Raw genomic sequence first — 20,043 nt, forward strand, 5'->3', positions numbered from 1 at the left:
AGCAAAGCCAGGACTAGACTCTAAATTTCTTTATCTTCTGGTTCTAAGGGCAGTAGGTTTTCCCTTGCTACTATCTTTTGACTGTGGCTCTAATGATGTTAAAAGTCCAAACCTTGTTGCTTTGGTATTTGTTTTTAATACTGAGGATTGAACCCAGGACCTCAAGCATGCTAGGTATGCATTCTACCACTGAGCTATAAACCTCCTCTGTTGCTTTGGTTTTTGATATGCTTTTTTCTGCACCACCAAACAACTCAGTTGACACTATCTACCTAGAGACAATGTCAGATCCCACACGTCAAGGGTTGTCCTACAAGACTGCCCCTTCCCCCACTTCAGAGGCCAATTGCAAGTCCAGGCTGTCACCTGTGTTTCTGACCAACTATCACTCGGAGGTTCCAATAAGTCCCCTCCTTGAATTCAATTAATTTGCTAGAGCGACTCACAGAATTCAAAGAAATACTTTACTTACTAAATTGCTGGTTTATTATAAAAGGATGTAACTCAGAAACAGCCCAATGAAAGAGATGCAAAGAGCAAGGTACGGAGAAGGGGCACAGAGCTTCCCTGCCCTCTCCAAGAGTGCCAGTCTCCCCAAATCTCCATGTGTTTCCCAACCTGGAAGCTCTCTGAATCCCATCTTTCTATGCTGATATGGAGGCTTCATTACATAGCACGGCTGATTAAATCATTTGGCCATTGGTGATGGAACTCAATCTCCATCCCCCTACCTATCCCTCGACTGGGGAATGGGACTGAAACTTCTAACCCTCTAGTCACTAGTTTGGTTCTCTTGGCAACCAGCCCCCATCTTCTGGTTACCTAGGGACTTTCCAAAAGTCACCTCATTAACATAACAAACGCCAACTTTATTGCTTTTATTACTTGGGAACTTCCAAGAGTTCCGGGAGTTTTGTGCCAGGAACAGTGGATGAAAATCAAATGTAAATTTCTTATTATAAATTACAGCATCACAGTTACCCTTTCTTTTACTTCTCAGACTATTCGGACTTGTGCAACATCTAATCTGATGTGAGAACCTTGGAACAGAATGTCTTTTCCAAGACCATTTCCTGTGTGCTAAGGGATCATGCCGGGCCCAATACCCAGAATCACCTGTGGGAAACTGGAAAGTCAGCGCTGGGAATTCTTATTGGAACAGCATTTATCTCTCAGTATCTCACTCTCTAATTCCACCCCTCCTGTCGCTCTGCTATGTCTAGCATTGGGTAAATAGTCAATCAGTTAGAAATATTTGGTAGGTCCTAGTGCAGAGATGGAAAGTCGTTATCATTGCTAAAATACAGAATTCAACTAAGTAAATTTTAAAGATCCTATTGGCTTTATTCAGTGATTCATGAATGGGACAGCATCCAATCCAGCAGAGAGAAAGGAGTTTCAAGGAACTGTGCAAAATGAAAGACTTTTATAGGCAGAAGGGAGTAGGTACAAGAAAGTTATACTTGGCAAAAAGCAGGTTGGTTATTGTAAGGATACTTTCCCTTAGGGGATGGCAGGAGTCCATCGGGCAGATGACCTAAGTAGTGCTGGTTAGGTGATTTCTGATTGACAAGTTTAAGTAAGATTCCATGTCTGGGAGAGCCAAAGTTAATTCTTGGTTTGGTGATGTGGAGCTTAGCATAAGCAATTCCATTTGGGGCCTGTTGTCTTATTTTTAATATCATCTAGTGGAAAATAATGGATTTTGTGATGTACCAACCAGATCCTTTTTCCAAGACCAACACTGTCATTCCCCCAGATTCTGGGAGTTCTCAGTGGAGCTCCTCTCCAAGAATTAGCAACAGCCAAAGAGAGTTGCACCCACCAAGGTCACCCTCCCTACCTGGTGGCAAGATGTTTGGTGGGTGGGTATGGTTTTTGAAGGTCCAGCACTTTGCCTCAGGACAGGACAAGTCTGAAGAACCATCTGATGGTTCTTCTTAAAGTTGGTTGGGGCTTTATTGTAATTACATGGCAGTTCAATTTCTTCCTAGGCCCAATTCTTTTCTCCCCCTCACCTCTTATGGTTATCGCTCCTGAGAGCACTCTCCCAATAAGGCAGCACAAAGTTCTAAGAATTTCAGAGTCTGTGTCCTAGGGAAACTGACCCACCACATAGTACCAGAAGAGGCCCAGGAAAACGGACCTCAGCCAGCTGACAATGATGACTCCTTCACTGGTGGGAGATGAAGCATTAATAGCCCTTGGCATGTACTTGCAGTACAATCCTTAGAACTTTTACAAGTGGTGAACTGGGATGGAATACTGGTGGAAGTACAATATATCTGGCATTGGAGAATTTTGTGGTGAATGGTAATGGTAAGGACTTTGGAACTGAATGAGCCGTCCATGCGTTAGAGAACGTCAGTGAAAGCCTGAAGGCAACTAACCCATCAATATGAGAAAAGTATGAAAGCCAGAGGGGGCCTCTTTGGCAGTATTTAAAGGGACTCTCATCTCCTGCAGCAGGAAGGCAGAAGAATCAGGATCAGGGCCAGGACTTAAGTATAAAAGTAGCAGAGCTCCATGGTGGTTGAAATTTCACCTTGACAGTCCTACACCAAGATCATAGCTCTATTTAGGAAGGAGTAAGATTGAGAGTTAAGAAGAAAAATCTAAATCCTTATATTCTGCTAGACTCTGTAGGCCAAAAAAGGTCCATTTCTTCTTGTTAAAGTCTATTTCTTCTTCCTTATTTGAACATAAGGCAGAAGCTTCTGCTGTATCCACTTCACACACACAGCTCAAGAAAGTATAATCAAGGAGAATGAGGAGGGGAGGAGAGGCAGGAGCTGGAGGAAGGCAATGTGCACCCCACCTCCAACCTGTAATCTACCACACCTCTCTTTATAATCACTAGAAAAATAACTTGGAGTCAAGTCATAACATAATCCAGCTAGGGAAGTGCTGGGATTGCAAAGCAAGAAAACAGGTTATACACCCAGGGAGCTGAAAGATGTAGCCAACATTTGTTAGCAAGAGCCAGCAGAATAGAAATGGACTGGATTCTTGGAGGTACTGGGTTGAGGGGGGATGGAATAGAAAGTTGGATGAAGGATGTTTTTAGATAGATATTTGTGCACTAACCCTTGATGCAGGGTTTAAGATCAAGGCAAGAACCTTGGGAGACAAGCCAACACCACTGGGGTAAATGATGGTGGAGGGGATTGAAAGGCTAGGAAAGTGGGCGTATTGAAGTGGCTGCATCATGCAATGTCAGAAAACCTGTTAGCTTATTATGTTCTGTGAGAAAGTTCAGAGGACATTCCATTTACCAAAGAAAATGGGATGTGCAGGGGACATGAGCATTGTTAAAAATCTCAGTGGTGGTTGACCTCTGTAGAACAGGACTGATTTTGGATGGTGTAGTTGCAAAACTGGCTCTCAAATAGCACAATGCTGGTAGACTCTTGAAAAAATAGAGGCCCAGTGGTAACACTTAACTATCAAAAGCAAAGTGAGCCCAATTACTGTGAAGAGTGGCAAGGTCGAGGGGTGGGGGTGGCATGACTCATGTAGTGCTGTGGAGATAGTTAATGGAACACAGCATTTCCAAGGTCAAGACTGAGCAGGCAACAAGGTTATTTCTCAATCTGGAAAACAAAAAGAAACAAAGCCTAAGGGCTACTGCCACAATAAAATGTCACAATCCCTTGCTAGGTTTCTGGACCTGATTCAGTTTTCAATCCAGAAACCACCCAGTGAAAGCAAGGCTGGGTTTCATGAGCAAAGGACACTACAAGATCACAGCAAGTACTATTGTATCGATTCTCCCAGTCCTCCAGACAGAGCTACAATCAACTACTTAGGGAACCATGTACTGGGGAAAGGGGAATACTTAAACATTCAAGACCGTGTGTTGACATTGGTAGCTGGCTCACAGTAGGTCAACTGAGTGTATGGACCCAACCAATGGTTATTACCCCAGTCCCTGAGTGCATAATTGGAACATGAGGTCAACAAAATCTCTCTGTTCCTTCCTTGGCCTGTGGGATAAGAAGTCTCATAATGGGAAAGGCCAAGTAGAAGCCTCTCATATCATCCCTCCCACCATGGACAAGATATTAAATCAAACCCAACACTGCATCCTTGGGGAATAGATTAGTGTCAGTCTTGAAGACTTAAAAGGTGCAAAATTGGCAGTTACTGCCCTATCCACATTCAATTCACCAGTCTGACACCTTCAAAAGCCGCATGGACTCTGTGGTATGACAGTGGACTACTACAAACTCAACTAAGTATAACCCCAATTGTAACCATTGTTCCAAAAATGGTATCTTTGCTACAGCAAATTAGCATGGTATCTAATACATTGGATGCAATCATTGCATATGGGCTAAACAACAATACAGTTCTTACCCCAGGGCCATGTTAACTCTCTCCCTCTCACAATGTAGTGACCTGATTAGGTGTTCCAGAGAACCATAAATTTCTTCACTTTATTGGTGACATCATGTTAATCAGGTCAGACACTCAAGAAGTGGCAAGTATTTTGGAGGTCTTGGTAAGACACATGGACTCCAAAAGGTGGAAGATACCTCTAAGGAAGATTCAGGGACTACCATGTCAATGACATTTTCCCAAGTCCAGTGGTTTGGGGCATGCCAAGACATCCCCCTTAAGGTAAAGAGCGAAGTATCATAAACTGCCCCTTCCACCACAACAGAGGAAACACAGTGCCTGCCAGGCCTCTTTAACCCTTTGTAGCCTATTACACATTTGACAGTAATGCTCTAACCACATGTTCATTGCTATGTTCAAAACTCAATTATTTATTTATAAAATCAGTAATTATTTTACTCATGCTTTTGTGGGGCAGGAATCCAGAAAGTTCACAGCTGGGTGGGTCTCTCTTCTACTGCAGTCAAACAGTGGTTGATGTTAGAATAGCTGGGGGTGGGGGTGAGGGAGGCCAAGAGCAGTGAGAAAGAGGAAAGCTGGAACAGTTGAGAGATGGAAAGACATTTCTCTCTCTTAGTCTTTCTCTTTCTCTCTCTCCCCTTCTCTATCTGAGGATCTTTCCAGAGAGGCTCTCCATGGAGACTAGACGGGGCTTCCTCACAGCATGGTGGTTGGGTTCCAAAAGCATTCTCAGAAAACCAAGCAGAAGTTGTATAATCTTTTCTAAACTAGCCTCAAAAATCATGCATATTACTTCTGCTACCCTTCATTAGTTGGACTGTCAGTAGCTCCCACCCAGATTCAAGGGCAGCGGACATAGACACTGTCTCTTGATGGAAGGAGTGTTAAAGGATTTCAGGGTCATGTTTTCAGAATGCCAGAGTGTGATAAACTGAAATCAGCACCAGTTTTAGAAAAGTCTGGGCATGTGCGCTGGCTCCACCACTTTCTGCTTGCGTGCTTATGAACTACAGTACAATCCATCTTTTCAGGAAAAGATGTTTGCTTCCTCTTTTTGCTTTGGAGGATAATAATGCTTTCTAGTCAAACTCCTTTGGATGTAAGGGACAGAGACTCACTCACGTTACCAAAGGTTTCCAGGAAAAAAACAAACCAAGAGCAGGAACAGCAGCCTCCCTGGAACTAGAGGAGGATCCTGGTGACCTCAGTGATGGATGTCATGGAGGCTCACTTTACCACTCTCGTATTTCATCTCATTTGGCTATTCTCCACCTTTCAGTCTCTCCCTTCTTTTCCCTACTCACCTTCTGTTGTCTCTATGTTCTTTCCTTATCGCTTCTACTGACCCATCATTTTCAATCATTTAGAACTTGAGTTAGCATCATGCCCTCTCCAGCTTCTCTCTACATCAAGGCATTTCAGCATCAGCTGTCACCACTGACTTATTCTTTAGGAATTTCCTAGTTCAAGTTCCCAAGAAAGGGATAATTTGCTGGTATCAAAGTGGATTGTCTGTGTTTGAATAACGTCATTTTCTTGTTCACTTAGTGACCACTTATATAATGAAAAGCTCAGCTCTTAGCAAGTCAGGCTGGGAGGAAAAGGCAGCCATGACTGGCATGGTTGTATATTCATCAGCAGAGTCCAATGTAGATGTCAACCTCCAAAGGACTGTGGTATGGATCAACTAAAGTAAGAAAAGAAAGGGGGGAGGGTATAGCTCAGTGGTAGAGTGCGTGCTAAGCATTCATGTGGTTCTGGGTACCTCATGAGCACCTCCATTAAATCCCCAGTACTTCTATTAAAATAAATAAATAAATAAATAAATAAATAAATAAATATATAAATAAATAAATAAACCTAATTACCTTCCCCTGCCAAAGGAAAAGTAAAAGGCATTGTAAAATATAAAGCTATCTAAGGAGATGTGATATGATGTTTTAGACATACATTCAAATGCATCCAGATTCCTTTTTTAAGAATCAATATATCAAGTTAACAAACATCCTTGCTAATTAATCTAGCAAACGGATATTTGCAGATTACTGTTCTGTTTCCATGAACAATTATTGCAGCTGTCCTCCCTAATATCCAGCTACATGCCAGCTATGTCAGAACCTTTAAGAGTTGAGGCTGACTCTTTCAAGTTTCAAGCATCCAAATAAATGCCATATTAACATATGGATTTTAGCATTATATTTTCTTGAATTCTTTTTTAAAAGGGGAAGGGAACTCAGGAATTATTCTTTGTTCAATAAGAAAGGCTAGAAAATGCATCTGTTTCTAACTGCATGTGGTATCCACTCAAATCTGTATTGGAAAATTGCACTGTAAACATTGTGTAGGCTTTTATTTTTCACTTATTTTCAGCCTCTCACTTCTTAATCAATTCCTCTTTTCTCAACATAGATTGTATTGCCATCAAGCTATCAACTAATAATTTTTTCAGAACTCAAAATGGAAAGAAATACCTAACAAAACAAATAAACAAGAGTAAAGCTTCAGGAACCTTTGTACCTGTACCGCTACGCAGAGGCATCATCCCTCTGCACCTGGTGGGTTAAATTTGGATAGGCACCTCATAGGGTGGCTGCAATTTCCTAATTTAAGAATTTTTTTTAATCTAAAATGAATTTCCTTTCCTTTGTCTTCAGGAAAGCCTGCAAATACCAAATCCAATATGAGAGAGATTTAATTTCCCTTTTGGTCTATGACACAGCACAACAATTATCTGAGGATGTTTAAAGAAAATTCATAGAGTAGAATGCTCTCAGTTCACACCAGATAAACCCCCCACAAAATGATGCCATGGCTGGCGTCATCCATCGGCTGACATTCATGCATGATTCAGCACCTCTAGATAACAATTTGGAGGAAATCTGCTTTTCCATTACAAGCCAGACGCTGTCTTTTTGCTACAAACTGAAAAGATCAGAATTGACAGCTTTTAAGGCTGGCTCCTCCTGTGACACCCAGCACCAAGAAGCAATCCAGAGACTCTTTCTGGTGTTTCTGTGCACACTGTTCAGTGTATCACAGACATGAGGCATCCAGGTGATTGATGGATTTCTCGCTTGTCCTCTGTCTGCTTTTGCATCTGTTGATATAGCCTCTGTGTTTATATGTGTGATTAGGCTGAGACTTTCTGGGTCAACCACCCACAGATTGTATCAAAAATAATCAATCTTATTTGACTGTCTTAACATTTTGGCTATTTTAGTTGTTAAGGCAACCAGATCTGATGAAGTGTTCACTCATCAATATGATGCTCAGCAATTGTCTATCATGGTTCCGAAGTTGGAGGGAAAAAAATAATAAAAATAAACTGTCAAAACAGTCAATCCAAAACAGTCAATCCAGTCATGAATTTCTCCCCGACACCAAGAGACCATTGTTTCTCCTTTTCCTTTTCTTCCCCCCTCCTCCTCCTCCCACCTTCTCCACCTCCCTCCTCCTCCACCTCCCTCCTCCTCCCTTCTCCTCCCTCTTCCCTCCTCCTCCTCCTCTCCTCAGATCTGTCCCTCCCACAGTTTCTTTCCTCCAGTGATGTTGATGAACAGCAGAGAAGGCAGATATTTTAGGTTCACAAAGGCTTACATTTTCCTAAAAGGTTTCCCTTTACTTTGTTTTGATGTTTGATAATTTTTTGCTGTTGAGTGGTCCTAAAATGATGGATACATTGAATGCATAGAGAACATTACTCTTAATGGACAATTTAGGCAGAAATGTCCTTTGTTTTCTCTTTCAAGATGAATTTCCCTTTTTGGGGAGCATGGCTCCAAAAGTCAGTGACAGGCGGCTGGCTTGCACAGTCCCTTCCTGTCCCCTGAGCCCGCTCCAACCTCCTTGGAACAGAAGAGCTTTGAGTCTGGCCCTGGTGTGGGATGTGGCTGGCTTTCCAACTTGGAAAATGTGTTAGTAATTACTTTTTACTGCTGTCTCCATTTGAATTTCCAGACTTCTCCCCCCTCTCCCAGCCTGTGTTTCTCCACCCAGCTTCCTACCTCATTCTGACTGCTAATTTAACCCTGGCTCCCTTCCTCCAGAAACATTCGACCTTGTGCAAGAACTTGGCATCAATTTCTCTGCTCCTACTTCCCCAGAAGGGAAGCGCTGGACTAGGGTAATTAGCATCAGCAGGCAGCCTTGCCAGACCGCCTGCCTGTTGTCCTCTGGGCTCCGCCTGGTACAACAGCAGCCCCCTTTTTCTGGGCAAAAGGGCAATGGCCACGAGTTGCCAGTTGCCAGGAGACCTTTTCCAACATTTTGCTTCAAGATGGTGTTACCAGGGATGTGGACTGAGCCCAATTAGCTTGTTTAACAAAGTAACCTATAGGGAAAAAAAAAATGTAGAAGCACTGAAACCGCCTTAGTTCACATATCCCTCCTTTAGATTTGAAAGAATTTTATCAGTTTTTCTTATCAAGAAAGGTTATTCAGTGTCAAATGATCATCTGGAAAGAGTTACAAGGAAACTAAGAGTTGTTTTACCTGCTTAAGAGAACAGACTTTGCAATCACTTAAGACATGACCATTTCTTCCTTCTGTTGATAAGCTGATTACATACCACTTTTATCTCCCTATTAATTAAGTCCCCAAAGACAATTACAGGATATAATTTTATAACTGAAAGACTAGCATGTAAGTACTTAAAAATAATGCTACTTCAGTTTTTTAAAAATAGACCACATTGCCATATTTTTACTAATTCAGTCCCACCTTCCCTGATTACACTGAATGAGTGGGGTTTCATGTTATATATTTGTGAATGTATGTTCTTGAAGTTTATAGGCTAGAACTCTCTTTGAAAAATGCCTTGGGTTATAGGGATTCAGTATAGAGCTAGAAATTGGTTGAGTGGAGACGGGGGTAGAAATTACACATAGGGATACTGGCTCTACGCATTACCATACACATTCTCTACCACTCAGACTCTGATGTACAAAGTGCACAGTACAAGTATACTCGCACATACGTACAGAGGTACCCGGATAACATATATACATACAAAACACACAGTGCAAAACTGTGCATAAGCCATCCTACCCCTCTGTTTATTGGGCAGGGGGAAGTAGCAACTGTATGGGTCCAAGTGATGAGGTCTCTGCATATTAGGAGACGCACATCCAGAGAAGGGATTCCTCCATATTGTTTCCACCTCTCAGATAAACGAAAAGTGGTACTGTTTTTCCAGCAGTGTAAGTTTCCCTGCCCCTACATTGCAGGACTAGTTCCTTAATTAAGCATAGGTTTTCAGTAATGAAGTACGATTCATCTGTCCGAAAAAAGTGGACGTGAGAGCAAAAACATGGGTTCTGGATCTAAAGCTTTAGCTGTGGGACAGTCAAAGCGTAATTTTTAATACGGCAAAAACTTGACTCTCTTATGAACATACAAAGAACACATTTCATCTATTAATGAGGGGAGCATTAGGATTGTAATACTGGTTCAAGATTTAGACAGAATAAATATCTATAGCTAAAAAGATGGAAGGAAGGAAGGAAGGAAGGAAGGAAGGAAGGAAGGAAGGAAGGAAGGAAGGAAGGGAGGAAGGGAGAAAGAGAGAGAGAAAGAAAGAAAGAAAGAAAGAAAGAAAGAAAGAAAGAAAGAAAGAAAGAAAGAAAGAAAGAAAGAAAGAAAGAAAGAAAGAGAGAGAGAAAGAGAGAAAGAGAGAAAGAAAGAAAGAAAGAAAGAAAGAAAGAAAGAAAGAGAGAAAGAAAGAGAGAAAGAGAGAAAGAAAGAGAGAAAGAAAGAGAGAAAGAAAGAAAAAAGAGAGAGAGGGAGGGAGGGAGGAAGGAAGGAAGGAAGGAAAAGAAAGAAATGTATCTTTGGAATTATATTTTCTACTGTACAAAAGTCATCTGCATTTTTATTAGACAAAAATCTACAAGTTAACCTACAGCTTCACAGAGTCTAGTACTAATCAGTAGTAAATAATAAGTCAAACAAAGGTACATTCCCTTAGAGAATTAACAATCTATGCGCCCCAATTACATAAAGCTCCAGTACAATGTTGAAAGGGCACATAGGCTTCTTTTTGCCTTATTGTCACGTTTGGGTTAATTTTTCTTAACAGGACTTAGGGCAGATTACCTCAAATCCCTCTGAACCTCAATGCCTTTATTTGAAAAGTGAGAAGAACAATATCTGCCTTAACAGGGTTTCTCCAGGATTTAAATGAAATTGTGTATCTAACACACCTCCCACAACACTTCAATAAATGGTAATCTCCTTGTCTCCACATATTCCTCTTATTCCACACTATCTGACATTTTGCCAATCAGATCTCTTTCAATGGCACTTCCCACATACTACCAAAATAATGGTAAATGGTGGTTAGGTTGATGACCTTGATCTCTATCATCACAGGTAAAATTATGTGTTCAGTATAGTATTGTTGTTAAGTATAATTTATTATGTTTTACTTTTTAGAGTCATTATCCATAGAACTTGACTCAGTTAAAAAAAAGTATCTAGTTAATCAAAACTATATTTTCCAGATTATTAAGCATAAAAGAAAGTTCTACTGAGTGTTTTTACTTGGAGCAAAAGTTTGAATCCAGAAGTGCCTGTGTTAAGTGGTAGATCTGAACAAACGCCCTCTAAATTTTCTTCCAACTCTTAAGATTTTAGAATAAGTAGGAAAGGATGCCTAAGAAAAAAATAATATGCAGAAAGGATAAAGTTTGTGTATTTTAGCCCTCAGGAAAAAAATACAATTGTATACTAAAAATAATGACTGTGGGAATAGCATTTTTATTTCTTTAAAAACATGTCATTATGGGCAATTTCAAATATATAGAAAATTATAAAACTCTCAGGTACTCAGTATTTAACACATCTTAATATTTATTCATGTCTCCTTGAGATTTTTTTTTTTAATGTAAGATGGAGCTAAATTTCTCTTCTGATCCTCCGCTCTCTCCCTTTCCCCAACTCCCACCCGCCAAAGGTAATCATTATCCTGAAGATGATTTATATCCTTGTGGCAATGTTACACACTCACCATTATTTTGTGAGATTTTAGAGTTTACTCAAATGATATATGCTATAAGTCATTTTTCAACATCTTTTGTTCATACAACATCAGGTTTTTAACTATATCTGTGTAGATATGTCTAGGCCTACTTTACTTCGTATTCCAAAATACAACTTTCCTGCAATTTGTTGAACCATTTCTTTACTGAGTTATTATCTCCAATTTTTCACTGAAACAACTCTGCAAAAACTTTGTGTTCACAAAGAATTTCCTGGATTACAGGAAAGGTGCACCTTTCACTTTCCTAGATGTTGCCAAATTGCCTTCCAAGGCGGTTATACTGATTTATATGCCAACCAGCATGAAATTTTCATATGATTACGGCCATTTGACTTTCCTTGTCAATGAAGTACCTGTTCATAAGCTGTGCACATTTTCTAATAGAGTGCTTCTTTTTCACATTGATTTGTGAGTGTGCACTGCGTTTGTGCGTGTGTGTGTGTATAATCCTTTAGTGGTCATATGCATTAAAAATATTTTCTCCTGGTATTGGTTTGTATTTTTAATTAATTTATGTAATATATATATTCTTTTCAGTTGAATGTAGTCCATTTTCCTCTCCTGAAAGGCAGTGTAGAGCAGTGGATCTGGAGCGAGAATACCTGGGATCAACTCACACCTTTGCCACTTACCACCCAGGTTAGGAAAGTTAATAGCCCCTCCAGGCCTCAGTCTTTTATGAAGATCATAGTAATAACAGCCTCATAGGGTTTTCATGAGTATTATATGAGTCAGAATATATAAGGTACTCAGAATACTGTGTATAGATAGGTGAGCTCAGTAAATATTGGCTTGTTATTGTTTTACTTTATGGTTTGTGCCTTTTGTCTCATTTAAGAAATATTTATCAACCCTGAAATAAAAAATATTATCTTAAAATTTTCATTAAAAGTTTTTAAATGGTGCTTCTACATTGATCCATCTGGAATTTATTTTTAAGTATGATATGAGTAGGAAGTCTATTTTTTCTCCCATGGCTAGCCATTTTGTAGCAGTATTTATTGATAGCTTATCTTTTCCTCACAGTGCTACCTCTGTTGTGGACATCTCAAATATTTAAGGTCTGACAGTGGGTCCTTGATTTGTTCCAGTGGTCTCTTTGTCAATGCCATGCGGCTTTAATCACTATAGTTTTTTAAAACGCCTCCACATATGGAGGTATGGGTCTTCCCTCCTCCTTCTTTTTCAAAATTGCTTTGACTCCTCCTAGACTTTTGCAGGTTGTCAAATTCTATGAGAAATCCCACTAGCTCACTCTGGTTTGGGGAAAGTTTCAATTTCAAGGCTAGATTTCATCCTAAGAAAGTTCATTTGTACTACATGTCAGGCAGGATGTTATGTGGAAAGAGCCCTGGACTTAGTAAGATTTGAAGATTTGGGTTCCAATACCTAACTATAGGGGCTCCTTTGGACAAGCCCCTTCATAACTCTAGGCTTCACCTTCCTCGTCTGTAGAAGAGGCTGGACCGTGATCAAACAGTAGCATGCCTAGAATAATTGTACTCAAAAAGGAATCCTTAAAAGAGCTGCATCAGCATCACCTGACAAAGGGATAGCCAATTAGAACCAGAATCCGAGGACAGAAACCAGGAATCTATGTTTAACAAGCTCCTCAGGTGGTTCATACATATGATGTGATGGTTAATTGTATGTGACAGCTTGGTATTTGGTCAAACAATATTCTAAATGTTTCTGCAGATTTTTTAAGATGAGATTAACAGTTAAATCAGTAAACTGAACAAAGCAGATTCCCCACCATAATCTGGGTGGGCATCACCCAACCAGGTCTTCATTAAAAAAAGACTGGCCTTTCCCAGGGAGGAGAGAATTCTACCCTTAAACCACCTTTGGACTCATCTTTAGACTTCTTCATGGGTCTCCAACCTGCTGGCCTACCCTGCAGATTTCAGACCTGCCATAATCATATAAGCCAATTCCAATAGATAAATGAATAAATGAATGAATCAAATTAATATATAACATTAATTTGTGAATTTACTTCTTTTTTATTTATTTATCTAGCTCGTCCTCCTCTTGGCCTGTTTCTCTGGAAAACCCAGACTAATGCAATATACATATTGAAGTCTGAGAAGCTCTTCCTCCAGTGCACCTGGCATAACTCCATCTTTTATGTATGACTTGCCCAGATCCATTCATTTGTGGAAGAGCTACGGCAAGGATCCAGGTCACAGGACACCCAGTTTGATACGTTTTTCTGCTGTGCTGTGCTTGTTAGGGAAAATACATTGTAAGGAAAATAAAGTGTTTACATTGAGTGAGTGGGTTAAAGAGAACAGACATTTTATTTCCACCGTGAATTAATCTGAGTTCCATTTAAATAAGAAGCTCACCTGGTAATTCGTTTATAAATTTCTATATGCTTGACAGAAAAAGCAGCAGCAGGGGACTGAAATATTAGGGCTAAATATCTATTTAAGCTGAATCATAATGAAAAATTAAGTATCTCTGAAATAAAAATGTAAGAAAATACAAGCTTATTTCAGCAAAAGCTTGTATTTCCCTATACAATGTGAAATTGTGTGTGTGTGTGTATGTGAAGTGGGGCCATAGACACGAGTGCAGACATAAACACTATGTGCTAATTCACTTAGGTCTAGAAAGGATTTAGTGGGAGAAAGTACCCACTCGGTCCCCGGCGATGTCAGAGACCCCATATCCCAATAAAGGAGAATGAGGAAATGCAGCTCTAGACTTCACCCACCTCCTAGTAACACACCAGACATATCCGAGTGGGGAGAACAGTTAACACAAAACGGTCTAGGGTTAGATCATTAGATTGTAGGAAAAATGTCCACAGTGTGTGCCTTTTGACATAGTGGGATGCACTCCACACCAGCTGGATCTAAACTCCTACCCAGCAAGCCAATGACCTTGTGCTTCCCACCACGTCTCACACTTTGTTTCTAAATGTACAAACTTATCACTACCAGAGAGATGGTACTGACTTGCACTCCCCGGTGGATCGAGCTTTAGTGAGTAATCAGTGGATTTAGAAAAAGGGAAATAAAAAAGAGCCTCTTCCAATCAGGCAGATCTGTCTTCTCACCGTGTGAAACACAAAACACACAACACCATGACTACTTATATAACAACCCAGAAAATCTGTAGAGAGTGGAAGCTAATCCTCTCATGTGGAATGTTAGCTTGGACACACAGACATTTATAATGCTTTATCTTGACTGAAAAGTCTTTGGTGTTTTCAAATGGCTCTGGGTTGTCTGAGGCTGATCCTGGGCCTTGTTAGAAATTTAGCATCTCCTCAGGCACCACTCTCTTGCCGGGGTAGGGAGCCTGCACTGAGTCAGTCGGGGAGGCACCGGTAACACTGCATGAATATTTATAAGTGAAAATGTATTAATAGAGCTTAGAGAACCTCTATCCCCAAATCTCCAAGAGACAAAAGAAATGTCCAAGGGAGATAGCTGACTAGAATTTTTTAAGCTACTGATATTTTAAAATCTATTATTTTTAAATGGCACCTCTCCTCCCCGCATCTGAATGGGGAATTTCAAATACATACTGCCCATTCCCTGCCTTTATCAGTTGTCCTCTTAGGGACCCTATTGGGAAACTTTCTTTTGACTTTATCAGACCTGACTCTCCAAAGAGAAACCAACAAAGCCGGTGTGTTTCACAAATGCATATGCTCTCGTTAAAATAGCTGTCCGTTCTCCCAGAGAGCCTCCCATGAAAGCATTTTAATTCTCTAAATAAAATGTAGTTCAGCCTTTATTCCACAAAGCCAATTTGTTTATGTTTCCAAGTTCAATCACAATCTATTTGTAAAACCTATTTAGAATCAGAGTCACATAGCCAGAAATGATCATGCTCTAATTTCCTTATTAGAGAGATTCTTGTTGCAGCTGGCAGCCTGATGTGACTGCTCCCAGGGTTTGGAGCGACCCGTTCTTACCCTCGTTTCTGATTCTGTTCTTCATTCCTTTTGGTTCCCCCCAACCCCCAACATACAAATACCAAGCTAGAGAGGAACAATTCTCCACATTGTTGCTCAGATGGAGGTGAAATGAGAGACTGCTGCATTCTTACCTATCAAGAAATGAACAAAATTGGGTTACTCACAATATCTGCAGGAGAGAAAGGAAGGAAATGTTCACAAAACACATCATGAAAAAAAGGATGCTTTAGGGTTCAGGTAAAAGGTTGATTATTTCAAAGGACTTGGGGGAATGATGTTTGCTGGATAATTGAATGAGAATTAAAGCAGAAAGCCAATGCCTCCTGCAAGAAAACTTATTTCATTGACTTTTTCTTACAATTTTTTCTTTATAAAATAGGTGAGTCAATCTTTCTGACACTACAAGATGTCTTTTCAAGGTAACTTAACAGTTCTCTAACCATGCAGGGTCTTGAAGTGTCTCTGCGTCTGCATCAGTTAGTGAAATGTTATCCATCCTGTAAAGTCTAGTTCAATTGTTATTCTGTAAACCTTTCACCAACTTCTCACTATTTTCCTGATGTAATATAGTCATTTGTTTTATATAGTATTATAGATTCTACTAGTCCAGGCAGAGGATGCTATGAAAACTGTAAAGACGCTCCCATTTTGCATGTAATGGTGGTTAAAGTAATGTCATAGGTTCCTCCTGTAATAGATTATCAATTGCCCAGAGACCCCACCTGCTGTGTCTGTCAAATTAAACCAGACTGAGGAGAAACATGGTCTACTAATAAGTAAGTGTCAAATAAATATGTAATATCTGTCACTCAGCACTAAGCTTGTTTTCCAAGAGTCTAGGGTACAGAGAATGAGGCAAAATAGCATGTTCCAGATCTTAAAAATGGAGACTTACTTTGAATTGGGTGACCTGACCCTACTTGAGGGCATACATTCGTTTGCATGAACAGCTGACTAATACAACCTCTTCATGCATGCTTCCAAATCTCTTTAGGATTCCTCCATCATTCACTCATCCTTTCTCTTTTTCTTTCATCCACTACTGAAATACCACCTCCTCTGTAAATGCCTCAAGACACACATTACTTATTGCCCATCCAATATGCATTGATTCTTACCTTTTATCCTTAACCTTGGATTTATCCAAGGTGTATATGTTCAATTTTCCATACTCCCAGCAATCAGGAATCCCCAGATGATCAAGTTTTGACCTAGGAGATGAAAAAGTAGCTCACTGGGTACAATTTGCAGGAACTTTTCTTAGAGACAGTTTCAGCTGGCACACTCCTGGGCCCTTTAACCTTCACCTTGCCTTTCCCTTCTTGCCTGCCACCTAGACTTAGTGTCTGGAAGTACAGCCATTTTACAACGTTAAGGATGACGAATCAGCAAGATTAAAGGGACCTGGACTCTTGATGAATTGCTGACTCACGCTAACCTTGGACAGCCTAACTCTGATCGTTTGTGGCGTGAGACCAGTCAACTCCTTTCCTGCCTAAGCTGCCTTTTGCTGGGTTTCCTTACTGGGAGCTGGAAACCATCCTGACAGACATAACGTTCTTAACCAAATGAGAGGCCCGGAGCAAATTTGCCTTGGACTTACCCTATCCAAGCACACACCTCCGACAGCTCCTGTTTCAGTCATCACCCTACGACCTCCCCTTACAATAATGCTTGACGGGCATTTCAGAGAAACCGGCAACTCACATCAGTGAAATTCCCAGAGATTATCAAGCCCTCTCCTGTCTAACCATTTTTTAGAATTTCCAGATAAAATATTTTACTTGCTAGATCTAGCAACCCTACTGTTTTGGGGGGGAACCTGTCTCAAATGTTTTACATGCTTTCCAGATAGCTTGAACATTTTGTAGTTTTATTATTTTCTGCATGTTCTGTGATGACTACATTCTGCTTTCTGTACAATGCTCTTTTATTGATGTTTTACCCATGTGTTTCCCCTGTATTAAATGGTTCCACTCTGCTAAGTTTTATATATACGTATGTGTATACACACACACACACACACACATTTTCCCCTCTTGTCAGTTGGCACTGCTTTACTGTCAAAATGCCTGTCTGTAGCATCCTGACCTGGCCTATCAAATTTACTCTTTTAAATCTGTTTTTAAAGTGACTATGTAAGAATTTTGTCTAAAATAAAAGTAAATAATCCCAGGTACTGATTTGAAGGACTAATCTAACAATAAAAATGATGGACTTGGTGATACTTATTTTGACTACTCAGAGAAATGGTCTTTTGATTATGGTCTGGTTCTTGATGTTTGGTTGTAATATTTGTATTTTTAAATGAGCTCTTGATAAGAGAGGTGCTGCTATGTAAGACTGTCTCTTTAAATATTTGCCCACTCTCTTTTGTGTAGGTGTGCAGATGTCTCCTTGCATGCACACACACCATTCACTAGTTAGTTGATGGCTTTTATGCCCTGGAAGTCTGTCTATCTGCATATTGTCTGTGCTAGTGTTCAAGCTCCTAGATGACAGGGAATTATTTTATTGAATTCACTTGACACCCCAGCACTGCTCCTCAGCTGGGCTTAACCAGTGCTCCTGCTCGTGCGACTTCTCTACATATTCTAGCTCCTGAAGCAAAGACCAGCAGCATAAACATAGCAAGGGAGCTTGTTAGAAACGCAGCATCAAAAACTCCTTCCAAACATCCTGAATCAAAAATCTACGTTTTTAATAAGATTCCCAGGTGATTACTATGCACATGGGTATTTGAGAAGCATTGATCTAGAGAAACGGTTTTAAAACTTCAGTGTGCATCAGAATCACTTAGAGGGCTTTTCAAAATACAGATTTCTGGACCCCAATTCCAGAATTTCAGAGGCAGTAGGTCTGGAGCAGAGACTGAGAATTTGCATTCCTAACAAGCTCTCAGATGGTACTAATACTGCTGGTCTTTGGGCCATGCTTCTGAGAACCACTCCTCTAAAGGAAACCGAGTGGCAGAACTGGCAAAAATTCAGTGCCTTTATAACCAGAAGGTCTGCATTTTAGCTTTTACTCCTCAAGTCACTAGCTGTGTGACCTTGAGAAGGTTTTTTTGCTTTGTCTGTCTCTTTTTCTCGTTGGTAAATAAGACAATCTGAGGACCAGCTCAAGCACAGCGCCTGTCTTCTCCGTTTCATTTCCGTGTCAGCTCCTTGAAACCAGGAACTGTATTTTAATTATTGTTTTGCCCCCAGTGAGACCCTGGAAGTCTCCTGGCTCAATGAGTGAATAAATGAGCAAATAAAGAAATGGATCCAAGACACAAGATCCTGAGAGTGAAAGCATTTTTAAAATGAAAGATATTTTTATTACTGTCATACACGGTACCTAGTTCTTTAAAACTGTTGAAGGAATGACTATAGTTTCAAGGATACAGATGATTATACTAATAATAATAACAGCAGCAGCAGCAGCAACTAATACTCATACGGTGATAATATTAGATACAAATAACTAGATACAAAAAATAATAATGATTGGTGAAGAAGACATACCCCAGATGTTGAATCCAGTAGGCATGAAAACTGTAAGATGCCAGGAGGCATGATCTGTTGTGTCAAGGGAGAGAAGGACTGGAGCAATTAAGCCAGGCTCAAGGCCAGCCAAAAATTCTAGCAAACTGGCAGCCAACTCCTGCTTTTAGGGTGGCACTGCTACTTTAAGGGTGAGTCAGAGGATTTCTGGGAAAAGCACTCTCTGTTCCAAGTTTAGCAATTCAGCGTTCTCTTGTGGGGACTGGAGCAGCAATGCGGAAATGGGAGTAGGGGGTGGGGCACACGTCTGTCTGAGAGCTGGGCCCCGACCTGTGCCCGGACCCTCTAGGCTCCTTGCATGACCTCAAGGTGCAGTTCAAAGCTCCAAGCTAGCCCTAGGCTCTAACTCTCATTTTACGGGTCCTGCTACTTACAAGGGGTTTAGCTTGGCTTAGAATCTTTCTGCTCCCCGTGGACCAGGTGCACGGGGTGTGACACTAGGAAAGTGTCCAACTTCCTTGTTACTTTAGAAACTGTTAACATTTCCCTGTGGGCCACAGCCTTACCACATCTGATGGCAATAAAACCAAGAAGCAAATGTTTCTGCTTGTGCTAAGAGACTATCGCTTGTAGAAGGGAAATTGGAGCAACAGCTCTGTACGTAAGAAGAGGAGCAGCGACTGTGATCAGGGACTAGAATATCATTTTATTAAGGGGTGAGTAGATGCCTTCTTGGTACCGGAGAACTCAAATTTGTTTCCTCAAGAAGTTTTCATTTTCCTCTGACATGTACATCTGTCGCTCGCTTGCACTGATTTTTTTTTTTAAGAGAAAAATGCAGCATACAACTAGGTTACAATGTGGTGGGGTTTAATTAATGTTTGGGAAGTATTTTGAGTTTCTTTGATGAAAGATGTTGACTACCACTCAGGGTCTTACAGAACAATTTTCCTGGTGATGGTTAAGATTTTAAAGTAAAATAAATATTCAACTGGATCGGAAATACTATTGATGGATGAGTTTTTATTTAATAAGTTAAAGAAAATAGCACATTAGAATCACCTAAGTACGTGAGTTTCTCTGTACCATTGCTAAGCTATAACTCAGTATATCTGCAGAAGGAGAAAAAAGAGGTAACAAAGCTCAGAAAAGTAGGTATCAACTTCCTACCAATAGATAATTGTAATGCCCATGTGGGTTCCTGAAAGAAATGCCAA

At 40.3% G+C, this 20,043-nt stretch overlaps 1 long non-coding RNA gene across 1 annotated transcript; it reads right to left on the minus strand.

The window, feature by feature from the left end:
- Nucleotides 1-14,901: 14,901 nt before the first annotated feature.
- On the minus strand, nucleotides 14,902-19,111 carry LOC116154375 (uncharacterized). The gene is made up of 3 exons (XR_004138261.2): nucleotides 18,848-19,111; nucleotides 16,457-16,549; nucleotides 14,902-15,469 (listed from the first exon to the last, which is right to left on the minus strand). It is a non-coding gene; the product is annotated as an uncharacterized LOC116154375 (long non-coding RNA).
- Nucleotides 19,112-20,043: the final 932 nt, after the last annotated feature.

This window comes from Camelus dromedarius, chromosome 2 (assembly GCF_036321535.1).
Source record: "Camelus dromedarius isolate mCamDro1 chromosome 2, mCamDro1.pat, whole genome shotgun sequence".
Taxonomy (NCBI): domain Eukaryota; kingdom Metazoa; phylum Chordata; class Mammalia; order Artiodactyla; family Camelidae; genus Camelus; species Camelus dromedarius.